Source organism: Mirounga leonina, unplaced genomic scaffold (assembly GCF_011800145.1).
Source record: "Mirounga leonina isolate KUSES-001 unplaced genomic scaffold, KU_Mleo_1.0 Mir_153, whole genome shotgun sequence".
In the NCBI taxonomy this organism is placed as follows: Eukaryota; Metazoa; Chordata; class Mammalia; order Carnivora; family Phocidae; genus Mirounga; species Mirounga leonina.
Window position 1 is genome coordinate 43125419 of NW_023270387.1, and position 18168 is coordinate 43143586.

General features: G+C 38.1%; 1 non-coding gene across 1 annotated transcript; it reads right to left on the reverse strand.

Annotated features, from left to right (window-relative positions):
- Nucleotides 1–1867: 1867 nt before the first annotated feature.
- On the reverse strand, nucleotides 1868–1974 carry LOC118013570. The gene has a single exon (XR_004680057.1). It is a non-coding gene; the product is annotated as a U6 spliceosomal RNA (small nuclear RNA).
- Between the last annotated feature and the right edge of the window lie 16194 nt (nucleotides 1975–18168).

Consider the following 18168-nt stretch of genomic DNA (forward strand, 5'->3'; position numbering starts at 1 on the left):
TGTGAGTGGGAGTGAAGCCTCCTACTCTCACCTTAAATAACCAACGTAAGAAAGCGAGCTTTCCCTCATTACAACTCCAGGTTCTGCTGTGTCAGAGGTCTTGATAATTCTACCAGGAGACACTGTAAAGATTGGGCTAAATCTATAGCTTCAGCTGCTGCCTGATTATTTTTGCCTCCTCGTGCCTACAGGCCTGTTGTTGGAGAAGGTGTTACAACACAGGCAGGGCTAATTCATCCTGATTACCAAGAGGATAGGGTTGCTGCTAAATAATGAATGGGGAGGGATGAGCCTGGAAATCATGGGACTCATTGGGGTGCTTCTTGATGCTTCCATGCCTAGTGAGAACTGACAGTAATTGCGCTGATAACATCTTGATGAGGACATATAACCAGGGACTCCTACTCTCAGGAATAAAACTGAGTTATTGCCCCACACAGGACCCTAGCCTAGGAGTGGGTTGGTCAGGGGAATGGAAGTGGTAAAGGAGGGAAATGCTGAGTATCAATTATCATCTCAGGAATCCTAACTACAACAGTGGAGATTGTAGCTTGTCCTACCAAGCCTTTGTTATAAGTTCTCTATTTCTCTCTCGCACGCGGAATTATGACCAAACTTCCCTAAAAAATCAGTGAAAGGACAGACTGAACTTAACATGCGGCATAAGTGAATCTGAGATGCAAGGCATGGACTTGGTAGACAATAGAGAGGAAATGCCCATGTCCCCTCAGCACGTGGCTTCCAATTGTAATCCCGTGCAACTCTACCAGAGAGCATTCTCCTGATGCATGGGGTGTATTTGTCTTGCATGCTGGACAGACCAGAGTGCCACAGAGTTAGCACCTCCAGGAGCAGTCTCATCTGAGGCTGACAGAGAGGTAAGGCCTTAAGAGTCCTCCCCTCCTCAGGTGAGATAAATCTGAGGTTTACTCTATGAGCTCTCAGAGGTCCCCACTGGAATTGAGGCAAAGTTTCACACAGTGGTGACTTGCTCATTATCACAACATTTTTGTTTTCCTTTCCTGTCTTGCTTCTCTACTCCTCTGCCAGTGGTTCCAAGGATCATCTCCCAATTAAGAGATTCTCATTTTTAAAAACATTTTATTTATTTATTTATTTGAGAGAGAGAGAGTGCAAGCAGAGGGAGGGAGAGGGACAAGCAGACTCCACACTGACCACAGAGCCCAACGCGGGGCTGGATCTCACCCCCCTGAGATCATGACCTGAGCCGAAATCAAGAGTCGGTCGCTTAACTGACTGAGCCACCCAGGTGCCCCAACGGTTTTTCTTTTTTTTTTTTTTTTAAGATTTTATTTATTTGCGAGAGAGAGAATGAGAGACAGAGCATGAGAGGGAGGAGGGTCAGAGGGAGAAGCAGACTCCCTGCTGAGCAGGGAGCCCGATGTGGGACTCGATCCCGGGACTCCAGGATCATGACCTGAGTCGAAGGCAGTCGCTTAACCAACTGAGCCACCCAGGCGCCCCAAGGGTTTTTCATTTTTGATTGAGTTTCAACTGCTAATAGTTCCTAAAACATCAGATCATCCAGGCAGAAATTTTCATTACCATGGAATCTCTCACTGTTTTTCTTTCTAAACATCCACTGAAATGTGGTGTCTAGAATATGCATGGTAAGATTAGAACTGCCTTCTAACCCTAATCCACCACAGAATATTGTTATTTACAGTCTTCAAAATGAGAATACGTTGATTTGATTCCCTTACTCCCTCAACAAATATTTATTGAACAATGACTATATTCCCAGCACTCGGTTAGGCACTTCTCTGGAGATATAAATGACTAAGTCGTGGTCTCAGATCTTTTATTTTTATTTTTATTTTTTTCTGCAAGAGGATCCTATAATATTTAAAATATCTAATGCTTCACAATTTTGCATGTCATTCCCGCACAGACACTGTGCTAATCTTCTCTGTATCGTTCCAATTTTAGTATATGGGCTGCTGAGGTGAGCACCGTGTTCTCAGATCTTAAGGTAGGAACTCAAATATGTAAACAATTTACCAGGTATCAAGAGAGAAGTCAAATATCCAAACCCAGATATCTCTTCTAAAAACATAAGTTGTTTTTAAATGCAGGGACTGCAGCTCCAATTATGTTTAAGGAAATAGAATATATGTGTCTACCATTCTCTTCCTAAAACACCAGATCTAGCCATACTAGACTATTTTGTTCAGCTAGCATTTCCTGCTGTTTACAATATTCTTTGCCCTTTTTTGGCCTGGAAATCCTACCCATTCTTCAAGGATTGGCATAATGGCACAGCCTTGTAGCCTTGTAGGTCTCTATAAGTAATTCAAATCTCTTTCCACACTTGCTTAGCTCTTGACTATCATCACTCACATGCTACATTATAGTGATATATATACTGTTATTTATAGAATACATACTATGGGACAGTCACTGATACGTGAGCTTTCCTTTATTATGTCATTTAATCCCCACGACATGGAATTACTCATCTAATCATTTTATATATGTAGAAATTGAAGGACAGAGATACTGAGCCACTTGCCAAAACTCACACAGCTACAGACTGAAAAGGCAAGGATTCCAACCCCGGGAGCATAATCACAATGTCCCTCCCTGCTCTTAACTGTGACGCTAAACTGTCTCCTCTTAGATTTCTGGTGGGGGCAATGTTCTGAATACTGAGCACAATAGTCAGCCCAGGAAATGCCAATAGAGCTTACCATATGCCAGACACTACTAAGCACCTCTCTTACGTACTGGGAGAGGTGATGTCCTCTTGTGATAATACATGAAAAACACTTAGCATAGCGCCTAAACCATATCACATAATTGATACATGTGGTTATTATGATACAATTCTGTCTGCTTAGTTATTTATTAAATCCAAGTAGTGGGAATAAAGCTGTCATATAAAAATGGCAGATATTTTTGGAAGTATCAAAATTAGGACAATAACAAATCTATAGAGATAGAAAGGAGATTTGTGGTTGCCCAAGCTTAAGGGGATTAGGTGTGACTGCTAAAGGGTATAGGTTTTCTCTTATGGGTGGTGGTAATGATCTAAAATTGATTGTGGTGGGGTGCCTGGGTGGCTCAGTCGTTAAGTGTCTGCCTTCGGCTCAGGTCATGGTCCCAGAGTCCTGGTATCGAGCCCCACATCGGGCTCCCTGCTCGGCAGGAAGCCTGCTTCTCCCTCTCCCACTCCTCCCATTGTGTTGCCTCTCTCACTGTGTCTCTCTCTGTCAAATAAATAAAATCTTTAAAAAATAAAATTGGTTGTGGTGATCCTCGCACAACATTATGAATTTATGAAAATCCATTGAATGGTATACTTTAAATGGGTGAAATGTATGATATGCAAATAAATAATAAAGTCGCTGTAAGAAAAAACTAGGGCTGTAGGAAAAAGCGGTGTGGGTTATTGTTTCCCCAATGCATTATCTTGACCCTCCATGGAGAACTGTCTTGCTGTTAGTCCCTGGGGAAGGAATCTCATGAGGTGGCCTTTACCACTGCTGGCATCTGCCAGGGTAGTCTTCATTTCTGAATTCATGACTTGCTCTCTGATGCTGGAACTAGGGTTATACCTGGATTTGGATTCAGCTGCATCTGAGCTGTTTGGGTATGAAAATATCCTTTGTTTTCTGGGCTCCCCAGGCACAGAATATTCCCCAATATTAGAAAGGAGTGTAAGAAATCCCAGCAAAAAAGTCAGAGGGGCTGATGGACTAAGCTTAGGTAACTCTCAAAGATGAGGACAAAATATGTCTGGGAAGTATATACACACCATCTCACTTGATCGGTCTGAAAATTTCTATTTCAACAAACCAACTTATTTTATTCAATTGTATTGATTTTTGGAATATCAATCCCCAGGCCCAGGCCTTAGTATATTCCTAAATGCAATGTACTCCTTGAAACTGTAATTAATGATAGAGATAAGACTCTGGAATTCAAATTTCCAACTGGCCCAGATTATGCTTTCTATTAGAACAAAATGTTCTTATAAAAGGGCTTAAAGAAAGCTTATGAAAGTGTTTTTTTTCTAAATGTGAAATATCAAAGCATTCTATTACTTCTAATACAATACACTGTTTTCCGTTTTTTTCTTGGACTGCACTTTTAAAAAGTTACTTTACACCAGATGTATAACATCAGTCAATTTGTATTCCCTGAACTGAATCAAACAGCTATCAAGTGACCGCTCTGAACAAGTTGCTGCAATTGGTGTGTTTAAGTAGATCCCATGTCAAAGTCTCTACTACAATGCATAGTGCTTACTCTATGTTAGTTTCTTTCCTTTCTCTGTGATAGTTGTTGTCATGGAAACATGAGGACTAAAAGTTATGGGTCCCTGCTCTTTTAGTTTTGCTATTTCCTTGGGGAGATGGGGATGGGTTAACAAGACAAGCAAAAGATATGGTTATGGATCAAAAAAAGGTTGTTTCTGTCTCTACTACATGACAGTCTTCATTTTTATTTTATTATTATAATAAATGTTAATAATTATGTATTGCTCAGGTCTTATATCTTTTCCAAACAAAATGCCATTTCATCACCATGATCTCCCTATGGGGGTGGTGGGTGATTTCACGATTTATGGATAAGAATATGGGATGACAGAGAACAATGGCCACATATATCAGATGATTCTGGATGGGATTTTTAGTCAATGTATCTGCCGTTTTGGCCACAGTGGGCTAATCAGAGTACCTCATTCTTCCTTGCTAAAGTAACAGATCTAGGGGTGTGCTAGTGATTCAACTAAACCACTCAAAGTTCTCTCTTGAGCCTTCCCCTCCAAAGCTTTAAGAAAGGGGGCCATGGGAAATGGTCATAATTTTCTCACACCACAGGACGTGTGACAGTTAGGTGAGCACATGCCAATATGGATGAAGAGTCAAGAATGAGAGAAAGGAGAGCAGGAAGAAATGAAAACCTGATCTGAGTCCCTTAGCCCAGCTGTGCCTGAATCCTGGCTTAACCTTTAACTTGCATGATGCAATAAATCCCTCTTTGGTTTCTCTGTTCAGGGCAGATTGAGTTAATTTTCTGCCACTTGTAACTCAGACGCCCCCAACTAATATGGCCACATGGTCATTATAAGTGGAGCTAGTGATGTTGTGCATCTTTTATGTGTCTGTTCGCCATCTGTATGTCCTCTTTAGAAAAAGTCCATTCAGGTCCTCTGCTGTTTTTTAATTTGGATTATTTGTGTGGTTTTGTGAGCTCATTTGTATAAGTTCTTTATATATTTTGGATATCAACCCCTTTTGTATATATTTGCAAATATCTTTTCACATTCAGTAGGCTGCCTTTTTGTTTTGTTGATGGCTTCCTTCGCTGTGCAAAAGCTTTTTATTTTGATGTAGTCCCAATAGTTTAATTTTTCTTTTGTTTCCCAAAGGAAACAAATCTAGAAGAATGTTTCTATGGCTGATGACAAAGAAATGACTGCCTATGTTTCCTTCTAGGAATTGTATGGTTTCAGGTCTCTAACTTAGGTCTTTAATCAATTTTGAGTTTATTTTTGGGTATGGTGTAAGGAAGTGGTCCAGTTTCATTCTTTTGCATATAGCTGTCCAGTTTTCCCAACATCATTTGTTGAAGAGACTTTTTTCCGTTGTATATTTTTGCTTCCTTTGTTGTGGATTCACTGACCATATAATCATGGATTTATTTCTGGACTCTCTATTCTATTTCAATGACCTATGTGTCTATTTTTGTGCCAGTAATATATGGTTTCGATTACTACAGCTTTGTAATATATCTTGAAATCTGGGATTGTTCCAGCTTTGTTTTTCTTTCTTAAGATTGGTTTGGCTATTCATCAATAATTGTCAGGGAAATGCAAGTTAAAACCACAACAAGATGTCACTTTACATGTCTCAAAATGGCTAAAATAAAAAAACACAAGAAACAACAAGTGTTGGCAAGGTCGTAGAGAACAAGGAATCCTCATGCACTATTGGTAGGAATGCAAACTGGCATAGCCACTATGGGAAACAACATGGAATTTCCTCAAAAAATAAAAAAAAAGAATTACCAATTGAGTGCAGTAATTCCACTACTGGGTATTTACCCAAAGAAAATGAAAGCACCAATTTAAAAAAGATATGTATTGTATGGTGACTAACATAACATAATAAGATAAAATAAAATTAAAAAAATAAATAACAAAAATAACAAAAAAAAAAAATATGTGCACCTCTATGTTTATTGCAGCACTACAATAGCCAAATTATGGAAGCAACTCAACTGTCCATCGGTAGATGAATGGGTAGAAAAGATGCAGTGTGTATATATACACACACACCCACACACAATGGAATATATTCAGCCACAAAAAAGAATGAAATCTTGCCATTTGCAATGACAAGGATGGAATTAGTATAATGCTAAGTGAAATAAGTCAGAGAAAGACAAATACCATATGATCCTACTCGTATTTGGATTTAATAAACAAAATAAATGAACAAAGAAAGGAAAAGAGGAGACAAAGAAACAAACAAACCAGACTCTTAAATCCAGAGAACAAAGCAGTGGTTGCCAGAGTGGAGGTGGGTGGCATGGGGGACGGTGAAATAGAAGACATTAAGAGTTTACTTATCATGATGAGCACTGAGAAATGTACAGAATTGTTAAATCATACTGTATACCTGCAACTAATATAACACTATATGTTAATTATATTTGAATAAAAAAGGGGGAGTTAAGACTTGTACCCAATGTGTCTGTGTACATGGTCCTCCTAGTCCATGTTCTTGACCATAATGTTTATTTACAATAACAGCTCCCACTTAAATGGAAGACTCTTATAGGCATTGGAAGCTTTACTTCAAATAGTCTTCTAATAGGGAAATATGTAAAGACATAGTTGATGGAAGAACAGGTGCTTTATGCTAATAATAACTAAACAGTCAGTATCCCCAAAATAAATAGATAAATAGTGACAAGTTGGTTACAGAATAAAAATAAATCACATAAATACTTTTGGGGACTAGATGACGTTGTGAAATTACTGTAGAGGAAGTTCTTTTTTTTTTAAGATTTATTTATTTATTTATTTATTTGAGAGAGAGAGAATGAGAGAGAGAGTGAGCATGAGAGGGGGGAGGGTCAGAGGGAGAAGCAGACTCCCTGCCGAGCAGGGAGCCCGATGCGGGACTCGATCCAGGGACTCCAGGATCATGACCTGAGTCGAAGGCAGTCGCTTAACCAACTGAGCCACCCAGGTGCCCTACTGTAGAGGAAGTTCTAATAGATACATCATATCACATGTTGTATTTAAATTGACATTTAAAAATTAATATAAAATGCTTTAACCAGATGGTGTTTGCCTATAAAAATCAGGAGGTAATTATTCTTAAAAGTCCATAAAGTATGTTGCAGGAATCTCTCTTTCAGAGAGAGAGGGAGAATATTGAGTGGGATCAAAGAAGGATGGAAAATAAAAGACTTGTGAAAACGAAATGTGGGGTCATAGAATCTCCCAAAAGAAACATAAGAAGGAATTTGATAAGTGCCTTAAATACTGATTAATTTTAACAGAAGTGATATTCAACTATAATCTTTGGTAAAAGAAACAAAGTGAGAGCAAAACTTAAGCTACATTTAGAAATGCTTTATTTAGACATAATTACACAAAGATCTACAGTGAGGCTATGGGGGATACAGTCACTTGAATATGAGAGAAGGAATAATGCTCAATCACAGGTACTGAAAAATCCTCATAGTGAATTATTATTTAAAATACCATTAATTTGGTACTGACTTTGTGCCAGAGATGTGCATACGCTACTTAATCTCCATAGCAACAGAGATATTTAGAGACTCCTAATCAGAGAGATATTTAGAGACTCTCCAAAGGTCACACAGTTAGCAAGTGACAGAGCCAGTCCTCAAACTCAAGACAAGCTTACTCAAAAGACTTTATTTTCAATATGCCTCCATGGGACCATATTTTATATGACTATAGGTTTAGATGGGACTGATTTTTAAGATGTATATTTCATGGATATATCAGTTAAGGTTCAGTAGAGAAACAGACAGGGAACATTTAACATAAGGAATTATTAATGAATAAAAGCAAATTAATTATGAAGAGAGTTAGAAGGCACTCTGCAGGAATAGCAGGTGTAGGGAAAAGCCACCACTTCTGTGGCTGAAGGAGAGCATCCAAAGAAGGAAAACACTTGGCAGAGCCTGCCCACTTCCCACCTCTTGCCCGAGGCTGACATCCAGACCTTGTTACAGAAGGTATTGCTGAGGTCCCTTGAATGGTGGAGGAATTCACTTGGTGCCTCATGCCTTGGCTGATGAGCAGAAAACCACTTGCTGGGAAGTTGCTTGATGGTGAGCCGCTGAAAGTCACTGGAGGGTGTGCACCAGTAGGTCTCCATCATTGCCAGGGCCTCTGGCAAGAAACCTGTCAGCTGGTAGGAAGGTGACCTCTGGCAGTACCGGTTCCAGGAAAACAGTCCCCTCCTTCCTACAGTATTCCTCTAGCACCCTGCACTGGCAAAGCCATCACACTGTGCCTGCTGGCAAAGGAGAAATGTTTGTAGTGTCCAGCTGTAGAATCAAAATGGCAGGAAAGGAGGGTGGATTTGGAACACAGAGGCAATAAGCTGATACCTGGCCAAGTGTATTAATCAGGATAAGTCATGATAACTGTGAAAACAAATAACTACAAACCACTAATGACAGCATAATGAAGGATCACTTCTGTTTAAATTAAGTCATGATCTGGTCCCAGGTGACTCTACCATGCTACCCTTCTACAAGCAGAAATTCAACTATTTTGGCTTCTTCCCTTGTGTGTCTCCACCACTTTGGATTCCTCTGTTTCTGGATGTGCAATAGGGGAGAGAGAGAACATAAAGGATTGAGGAGCATACTCTAAAGCCAATCCTATAACATTTGCCCACAGTGAACTGACCAGAGCTTAGAACCTTCCACCGAGTTGTAAGAATGGCTGGGAAATGTACTGCAGGAAAATGAAATGGACAGTGAACAGGTAGCCTTGTTTCTCTGCCACACTAGATTTCAAATGCTTGGCCTGTCTGTTGTTACTGTTTAAGCCAGTTGTTGTACCTCTGAGTCTTAAAAAACTCATCTTTAATATAAAAATAATAAATTTGCCTCAAAGTAATGTTGTGGGATTTAAAGAAATATTATATAAAGCACAAACAAAAGGACCAATACATAGACATTCAGTAAATATGAGATTCCTTAAATCAGTAATTTCCAAGATTGAAAGAGGGAATGGGATATGTGTTAAAAACTCAAAGTGGTGGTGACAGGAGGGAAAATATTCAATCTTTTAGTTTTATATTTAGATAACTAAAGTACCAAATATTTTTGTGATACAAATCTCAGATGATTTAAAAATCTTCTGTGGATGGGATAGGTAGAAGTTAATTTCACAGGATGGATTTGCAATGGAGGGGCAAAGCTGATGGGAGTAAAATGTAGAAGGTAGAAAGGTGCTAGGTGAAATGACATATCAGAATCTGGTGTGTGTCTTGGAGAGTAAAGGAGGGTGGGAAGAGAAGAGAGTGATGATTTAGTACCTATTAAAAGGGGCATGGTTGGGGCACCTGGGTGGCTCAGTCGGTTAAGCATTTGACTCTTGATCTCAGCTCAGGTCTTGATCTCAGGGTCATGAGTTCAAGCCCCATGTTGGGCTCCATGCTGGGCATGTAGCCTACTTAAGAGAAAACATGGGTTAAGGGAGGTTGAGAACTGCTGCTATAAATGCTTGTTAGGTATCTACAGTAGTCCCTGCCTTATCGGCAGTTTCATTTACTCCCAGTATGCCCTGGTCTGGAAGCAGATGATCCTCCAACAGTGGGATCAATAGTAGCCTAACACTGCTGCTTCACAATGCCTATGTCACTCACTTTGCTTCATGTTATCATCTCACGTCATCACAAGAAGGGTGAGTACAGTACAATAAGAAATTTTGAGAGAAAGTGCATTCACATAACTTTATTACAGTATATTGTTATAATTGTTTTATTGTTAGTTATTATTGTTAATCTCTTACTGTGCCTAATTTATAAATTAAACTTTGTCATAGGAATGTATGTATAGAAAAAACAGTATATATGGGTTTCTCATTTCAAGCCTCCACTGTGGGTTTTGGAACCTGTTCTGGCAGATAAAGGGGAACTGCTATACTCTATTTGAAACATTTAGAAGAGCCCCTAGAATCTTGAACTGAGTAAATGCTGTTATTATTCTGTTATGAATTAAAATTCACATTATCACAAGGCAAGACAATTATCACATATCCCTATGTGCCATGGGTTTTACTGTAGCAACCATACATACATTTAGATTTAGAGAGATTAGACCCTACACTTTTTTTTAAAGATTTTATTTATTTATTTGACAGACACAGTGAAAGAGGGAACACAAGTAGGGGGAGTGGGAGAGGGAGAAACAGGGAGCCCGATGTGGGGCTCAATCCCAGGACCCCAGGATCATGACCTGAGCCGAAGGCAGACGCTTAACAACTGAGCCACCCAGGCGCCCCTAGACCCTACATTCTTGTTCTAAGAGAATGTCAAGCACTGTAAGTTTTGGAAGATGCTCATGTGGTATATTTTAAAATATGTTCTCATTCATGAAGCTCCCTTGAAAGGGAGCCCACTGTGTGTGTATGCAAGTATAGGTATGCACATGTGCACCCTCATATTGTGTTTTATTTATTTTTAAGATTTTATTTATTTATTTGACAGAGAGAGAGCAGGGGAAGTGGCAGGCAGAGGGAGAGGGAGAAGCAGGCTCCCTGCAGAGGAGATGGAGCCCGACATGGGGCTTGATCCCAGGAGTCTGGGATCATGACCCAAGCCAAAGGCAGTCGCTTAACTGACTAAGCCACCCAGGCGCCCCTCATATTGTGTTTTAATTCGACTACGCTCATACTTTGGATTGGTTTACTCTCCTCAGGAGATTCTAATTGATAGCGATGGGATGTTAATATAATTTAAACAGAATTCCCACCTGGGTCCATTTTAAGTTCTCTTTCTCCCTCCCTCCTTTTGATTTTGGAATGTCACACAAAGACTAAGACTCAAGAAGAGGTAATGGATTTTGTGAAAATTGAAAAACAAAAGAATATGACAAGGAAAGGTATTTCCTTGAGCTCTAGAGCATAAACATCACTGAATATTTAATAACAAACCAGGCTTGATTTTAATCCCAGAGTCTTTTTCATAATTTTATTGCATTAAAAATATATTACATATAATCACTGTTTGCATAAGAGAAAATCGCATTGACAAATTCTTATTCTATTGAGATTGTGTTTGATATTTTTATATCAGTTATAATTCTATTTGTGTTTTAATAATTAAAACAAATAGAAATTGTTCAAGAGCTTTATTTGAAATAAAACAAACATATAGAAAAGCATTTCCATTTTCATTGGTCCATTGTATGTTCAATTCAGAATAAAAATGATTTAGGATAGAATTAGCTTATCTAAAAAGAATTTTTTAAAGTTTTTATTTAAATTCCAATTAGTTAACACAGTGTTATATTAGTTTCAGGTGTACAATATCCTGCTTCAACACTTTCATACATCAGCTGGGGCTCATCACAGCAAGTGCCCTCCTTAATCCCCATCACCTATTTCACCCATCCCCCCACCTAAATTTCCTCCAGTAACTATCAGTTTGTTTTCCAGAGTTGAGTCTGTTTCTTGGTTTGTCTCTCTCTTTTTCCTTTGCTCATTTGTTTTGTTTCTTAAATTCCACATACGAGTGAAATCATATGGTAGTTGTCTTTCTCTGACTGACTTATTTTGCTTAGCATAATACTCTCTAGCTCCACCCTTGTTGTAGCAATGGCAAGCTTTCATTTCTTTTTATAGCTGAGTAATATTCCACTGTATATATACACCACACCTTCTTTATTTATTCATCAATCAGTGGACACTTGGGCTTTTTCCATAAGTGGTGATTATAGATATCGCTATTATAAACATTGGGGTGCATGTAATCCCTTTGAATTAGTATTTTTGTATTCTTTGGATAAATCCCTAGTAGTGTGATTGCTGGATCATTAGGTAGTTCTATTTTTACCTTTTTGAGAAACCTCCGTGTTATTTTCCACAGTGGCTGTACCAGTTTGCATTCCCACCAAAAGTGCAAGAGAGTTCCCCTTTCACCACATCCTCACCATTTGTTGTTTCTTGTGTTGTTGATTTTAGACAGAAAAGAATTGTTTTCTTAAAAATATTTTTAGTATTATGCCTATTAAGAAGACCAAAATGAAGATGGACTATTAAAATATTTTAACTCCTGTATTTATGTCTATGATCCATTTTTATTTAATTTTTGAGTGTTATATGAGGAAGAGGTCTAACTTCATTCTTTTGCACAATGACCATCTACCACTTGGATACATTAATGGAGCTAATGGAGCAAACCCAAGCTCCAGTGATCCTCCATCCCTTCAGAGATGGAGAAGTCTCCTCTAAGTAGGAGGAGATAGTCTTCAGCACAGGGAGTAAAAGAGACTTCCTGGGCAAGGGGTGGAGGGAGAGAGAGAATCTCAAGCAGACTCTGTGCTTAAGTGCTCAATCTCACCACCCTGAGATCACTACCTGAGCCGAAACCAAGAGTCGGATGTTTAACGGGCTGAGCCACCCAGGCACCCCTGGCCCAATTTTTAATTGTGTTGTTTGTATTCTAACTTTGGAGTTGTAAGAATTCTTTAAATATTCTGAACACAAGTCCTTTAACACTTTTATAGATTGCAAGTATTTTCTCCTAATATGTGGCTTGCATTTTCACATTATTTTTAGTGTTCTTAGAAAAGCAAAAGTTTTAAATTTAGTTGAAGAGTAATTTATTACTTTTTTCTTTTGTTTCATATATTTTGTGTTCTAAGGAATATTTGCATAACCAAAGTTCATAAAGATTTTCTTCTATGTCTACTCAATCTTAGCTTTAATTTTTAGATCTATGATCTATTTCAGGATGATTTTCAGATATGAGGCAAAAGTGGAGAGAAAGCAAAGTGAATTTGTGACAAAAAAAACTTTTGTGGGTGCCTGGGTGACTCAGTTGGTTAAAACATCTGCCTTCAACTCAAAACATGATCCCAGAGTTCCAGGATCAAACCCTGTATTGGGCTCCCCGCTCAGCAGGGAGTCTGCTTTTCCCTCTGACCCTCACCCTGCTCATGCTCTTGCACATGCTCTCTCTCCCAATGAATAAAGAAAAAAATCTTAAAAAAAACACTTTTTCTACAATAGACAATTAAAACATTCTAAAAGGGGCGCCTGGGTGGCTCAGTCCATTAAGTGGCTGCCTTCAGCTCAGGTCATGATCCTGGGGTCTTGGGATCGAGCCCCACATCCGACTCCCTGCTCAGTGGAGAGCCTGTTTCTCCCTCTCCATCTGCCTGCCACTCTGCCTACTTGTGCTCTCTCTCTCTCTGTCAAATAAATAAATAAAATCTTTAAAAAAAAAATTCTACAATATGTAGTGATGGACATAAGTGATGGAAACCCTGCTGTGCTGCCTGAGGAGATGGAAGGGGTCTGGTGGGGAAGGAGTGCAATGGAATCCCTCTACCAGTGCCCTTACATACATGAATATTCATAGCAGTCTTATTTGTAATAGCCAGAACCTGTAATCAACCTGGATGTCCTTTGGAGGAGTGTTTAACCAATCTGTGGTATGGCCATACCATGAAATACTATTCAGCAATGAGAACAAACTACTGAGACACACAACAACTTGGATGAATCTTCACGGAATATGCTGAGTGAAAAAATCAATCACAATAGATTATATACTGTATGATTTCAATTATATAACTTTCTTAAATGACAAAATTTTAAAAATGGAGGACAGATTAGTGATTGCCAGGGGTTAGGGGGAAGAGGGGGTAGGAATGATTTTAAGAGGGCAAGAGTAGTGATCTTTGTGATATTGGAACTGTTCAGTATCTTAACGGATGATGGATACACAAACCTATACAGGTGATGAAATTGTATCGAATTTAACACACACACACACACACACACACACACAAATAAAATGGGAATCTAAATGAGATTAATGAACCATATCTATGTTATTGTGCTGGTTGTGATATTATTCTATAGTTTTGCAAACTGTTACCATTGTTTGAAACTGAGCAAATTTTACAAGGGATCACTACATAATATATCTAACAACTGTATGTGAATCTATAATTATCTCAGTAAAAATGTCAATTAAAAAGGAAGAAAAATTGAGCCAAGGATTTTAACATGCTTTTATTTAACCAAAAATACACATATGTCATATAAAAATCCATGTAAAGATAGTTAACATCACTAGTTTTAGGAAAAGCTAATTAAAAGCCATGAATGTGTTAGAGAGGATATGGAGCAACTGGAGCTCTCATTTATTGCTGGCTGAAATGCAAAATGGTACAGCTACTTTGGAAAACAGTTCAGTAGATTTTTTTAAATAAAAGTTAAACATAGAGCTGTCATATGAACCAGATATCTTACTGCTAAGTATTCACCCAAAATGAATGAAAACATATCTAGACAAAAAATTGTACATAAATGTTCATAGCATAGAATACCCAAATGTGAAATAACTCAATTATCTACTGATGAATTGATAAACAAAACATACTATATCTATAGGATGGAATACAATTAAGCAATATAAAAAATGAATGAATTATTGATAAATGCATTAACTTGGATTGAAAAATCATTATGTTAAATGAAAAAAAGCCAGACACAAAAGACTGTAACAATTTTATTTATAAGACATTTTAGAAAATACAAAACTATATTGACTTAAATCAAATTAATGCTTACCAAAATTATGGAAAGAACCTAAATGTCCATCGACTCATGAATGGATAAAGAAGATGTGGTGTGTGTGTGTGTGTGTGTGTGTGTATATACACACACACATATAACACATATATATAATAGAATATTACTCAGCCATCAAAAAGAATGAAATCTTGCCATTTGCAACATTGTGGATGGAGCTAGAGTATATTATTACACTGAGCAAAATAAGTCAAAGAAAGATAAACACCATATGATTTCATTCATGTGGAATTTAAGAAATAAAACAGAAGAATATAGGGGAAAGGGAAAAAAAGAGGGAGACATACCATGAGACACTCAACTATAGAGAACAAACTGAGGGTTGCTGGAGGGGAGGTGCATGGGGGGATGGGCTACATGGGTGATGAGTATTAAGAGGGCACTTGTGATCAGCACTGAGCATTATATGTAAATGATGAATCACTAAATTCTACTCCTGAAACCAATATTACACTATATGTTAACTAACTAGAATTTAAATAAAAACTTAAACAAAAAATGCTAACTCATTCCAAGAAAAAAAATTAATGTAATAATGCTCCATTAGAATAAAATAATGATATATTTTAATATTATCATATTGATAAAGACTAAGAAGGCAGTAGAGGAAAAATAAAATCCTGCTGAGATGAACTTGTACAAATGATTTGCTGCTTTACAGGATTACGTATGTATGCCTCTGTGTATACATATATAAAAGAATACTAAATGGCTACCTATCTGACAGGTATAAAAAAGAATATGATTTTATTTTATTTTTTTTTAAAGATTTTATTTATTTGACAGAGAGAGACACAGTGAGAGGGGGAACACAAGCAGGGGGAGTGGGAGAGGGAGATGCAGGCTTCCCGCTGAGCAGGGAGCCCGACTCAGGTCTCTATCCCAGGATCCCGGGATAATGACCCAAGCAGACGCCTAATGACTGAGCCACCCAGGCCCCCATGAATATGATTTTAAGGCAAAAAATAAAATATCAGGCAAAGGAGATGCACACTAAAACAGAAAAATAAAAAAAGATTAGTGGTTATCAGAGGCTAGGATTTACTAAAAAGAGACATGGGTACGTTGGGGTCATTGGAGATGTTGTATATTCGGATTATGGTAGTGGTTACATAACCATATATGTATTTGTCAAAAAGTATTGGGTTGTACACCCAAAATGAGTGAAATATATTTTATGTAAATTATACCTCAACTTAAAACATCTTAAGGAAAACCATGGGCAGATTTTCCTATAATTAAAATGGGGATTTCTGACCTATGTCTTATTGTCTCAGTTTGCTTTAAATCTCAGAATTAGAAGGAATCTTAGACATAGATACTGGGTCACCCTCTTATTTTCAACAGGATGAAATTAAGGTTTAGAGAAAAAGTCTTTCCCAAGTCTTCACAGTTGGTTAATAAGAAGCTTGCACTAGAAGCCACTCTCCTGAATTTCTAATGTGTGTTCTAAGGTTCTTCATTATACAGTAGTCTCCTCTGAGGATACTGACCATGCTTTATCAATCTTTTTTCTTGAATTCTCAGCTGCCCTTTTTACCTATAGTCACCCAGCTTGGGCCTTTTGTATATGGCACTTAGTGCTGTGTGTATTGTTGATTTAATTTCAGAGCCTGAGAGAGGCTAGGAGAAGGGACACTACAAGGGAAAAATGATAGAGCATTATATCATTCATTATGCATCTAGTACCTCAATTTTACTGCATACAAATGAAAAAAGGAAGGGTATCTTAACAGTTCCATTTTTTAAATTTCAATTTAATGCAATCAGTTAATTTCAGATGTTTTGGATGTTATATATTTTAATTCTACAATTTGCATTTGATGGTCTTTTATAAGATCAATTTTTAGCTAACTGTTTAATCTCTTTGTCATCCCCCCAACCTTAGTCCTATTAATCATAAAGTCCCCATTACCTAACCAGCAGCTGAATGACTTGGTCTGTTTTTGCTATCTGTTTTAATTTTCTTTCTTTCTTTTTTTTTTTTTTTTTGGTTATGCAGTCTCTACTTTGTTGGTCTTTTTAATTTTTTAAAAAGTTTGTCTGTTAAAAAATAGACTTTGGGGCACCTGGGTGGCTCAGTAGGTTAAGCATCTGCCTTAAGCTCAGGTCATGATCTAAGGTCCTGGGATGGAGTCCTATATTGGGGCTCCAAGCAGGGAGCCAGTTTATCCCTCTGCCCCTCCCCTGCTCGTGCTCTCTCTCTCTCAAATAAACAAATAAAATCTTTAAAAAAAATAGACTTCAGATGATATCTTTCACCCTTTTCTTTGTAGGTAGGGACAGTGGAGGCCTGAATCCAATCATGGGCAGTTCTGAGTAAGGCTGAGGTACAGCCCTATTAGGGGTGAGCTTATCTTGGTTCTGCTTATCCCCCTTTCAACAGGGAGCCTAACACACTAATATATTCCTTGCTCTTCCTCATGGGTGCAGAAATGTGCTCTTTGATTCCTGAGACTCCCAAACCTGCTCAGCCCTTGAAAGGTTTTTCACTTGAGTTTAACACCCTGCCCCAAATAGCCTAAGGATTCAGCACAAGTCCCAAGGGGAAAGCTGGAAGCGGCTTTGAAGCCCGGTCAAGTTTCTTCCAAATACTCCGCCAGGTTTTCTGCACCCACCACACATTCAAAGCCCAAATTGTCAGACTCCTGTCTAAGCAAGAACTGACAAATGCCCCTAGGATAAAGGAAGTGGAGAAGATCAGGCCCCATTATGAGGCTCCTCCTTTCTGGAATTTCAATTGCTTCAAGTTCTGGCTGCATCTGAACCTTTCAGCTACTTTCTAACATATTTTCTAAATATTATAGGGTTTTTTTTCTAGTTTCTCTTGTCAGGAGCACTGACCCACCATTAGCTAGTCTACCGTACCTGAAATGCAAATCTAACCCAGTAAAGTAAATGTCAGTAGGTAAAATGTCTACAATTTAAGTACTTTAAATAAACTGGAGGAAAACTAAGCCTGGGGATGCAGGATTTAGAAGATACATCTAGTGACTTCATTTTGTCAAAAATTAATATTTTATTTTGTCTATATTAACAATAATACCATTTTTGTTGAGATTTATTATACGCCAAGTAGTGCTCCTAGAACTTTATTTATATACATCATCTCTCTTAATCCTTGCAGCAATACCGAGATGTGGGCCAACTATTCCCATTTATAAATGAGGTTATTGAGACAGAGAGGTCACACAGCTAGTGAGAGGGAAAGTAGAGATTTGAGACTGAATTTTCTTTCTCTCAACCACTAAACCAAACTAGCTCACATGAGAACCATTTTACAATGAACTGCCTGTTGCATGATTCACAGT